This window comes from Mycetomoellerius zeteki, unplaced genomic scaffold (genome assembly GCF_001594055.1).
Source record: "Mycetomoellerius zeteki isolate Tzet28-1 unplaced genomic scaffold, Tzet1.0 scaffold64, whole genome shotgun sequence".
NCBI classification, from domain to species: Eukaryota; Metazoa; Arthropoda; class Insecta; order Hymenoptera; family Formicidae; genus Mycetomoellerius; species Mycetomoellerius zeteki.
In genome coordinates, this window is record NW_017257654.1 from 2,086,583 (window position 1) to 2,088,380 (window position 1,798).

Consider the following 1,798-nt stretch of genomic DNA (forward strand, 5'->3'; position numbering starts at 1 on the left):
GAGTCGAGCTAGCTTGATGTTGATTGGACCGCAACGCTTGCGACGCTACGATGCGACTAATGTAGAACCAGCTTTAGCGTCTTAAGACATTACTTAAGACGGTCATGAAATAAGAACTGACTATGAATACCGGCCTCTGATTGGTTCATGACATCTTAAGACTGTACTTAAAACGGGTCTTAAATATAAGATTCAACTATGGGCGGTATTCATAATCTATTCTTATTTCAAGATTGTCGTAAGTAATGTTTTAAGAAGCTAATACGGCTCTCTGATTGGTTTGTGACTTCTTAAGACTGTACTTAAGACGATCTTGAATATAAGATCTGACTATGAATACCGGCCCGTGTTTCGAGCCCATCTTTTTCATGGCCGACCGCTTGAGCTTGATCTCCTTATTAGGGATGCATGATACTTTCGGTTGTATCGATATTTTGTATCGATACGTATCGTAAACTAAAGTATCGATACTCTAAAATATCGGGCATGAAAATATCGATATCTCAATATCGATACATCGATATCATAATTTTCTTGTTTTTATTGAACCAACGTGACCAAACTGAATAACGAAATAAACTTAAATCTACTTAACAAATCAAGGGGATTATTCTCGCCTTCTCACCAGCCACCATTTCGCCGCTGAGCTAGGTTATTTCTTCAGCTGCTTGTGAGAGGGCGAGGAGTGGAAAAGGGTGATGGATTCAAAATGGCGGATGCGAATACTTATATATTTAATGCTTTACTCTGGGTAGCGATCATGTAACTTTTTCCGAATAATAACTATTAAAGAATAGTGTGTCGTCGGTGTTTTCGCTTTTCACATGGGAGCGTCGACCATCATGAGCTTGCCATTGGATAAGAACAGTCATGTGACCAAAATTGACGAATAACAAGTTCCCGACGCTCGACGCTTGACGCTCCCATGTACCGGTCTCTTTTCGTCGCTATCGTTTATTCGTTATTGACTTTCAACTGCAACAGTCTGCAAAATAATGTTTCCAACAACTCGTCTCGAATTAAGTTTTATGGTCCGTTCAACTACGGCCATGAATGTGAAAATAACCGAGAAGATAATACGCAATGCCAAAACGGGAATGGAAGGCATTCCATGCGCGAAATACCAAAAGTATCGACACGTCGATACACGCCCAAAGTGTCAATATGTCGATTTTATCGAGAAGAAAGTATCGATACAAAATATCGGATATCGGACTAAAAATATCGATACCGAAAATATCGATAAAGTATCATGCATTCCTACTTCTTATTACTCCGTGGGAACAACACTGTGTCCATGGTGTATTTCTTACACCATGACTGTGTCGATCAAACGTGTAGAACAGTTTAAAAATAATTTTGCTGCTCGAATATGAGATAAAGTTAACTGCAGCTGCAAAAAAATAATAAGCATCAGGTACGTATATTTTATTTTAGGTAAAGGTATAGAATACCCGTCTCATCTCCGATTTTGATGAAATTAGGCTTATTCGACGCGTTTTTGCACGAAATGAACGAATGTGGCAGAAAAAAGTGCCGCTCTGGCCTCCAAACCGAGATATTTAGCGTTAAAGTTCACGGCCGTTCAGGTTAGGAAATCTGTCATACCGACTCGATATAAGCGCTATAAGTATGCCTTTTTCATGCTCTGTGACTTAATGCGCATGCGTTTAGTCACTATTCCGTACAATAGAATGCACGAAATTTAAAATCAAATTAAAAAATGAATTAGTTATTCGTGCAATGTTTCTATTATACATGGTTCTATTTCAAATAAATCAACCCATGTGGACAGTGA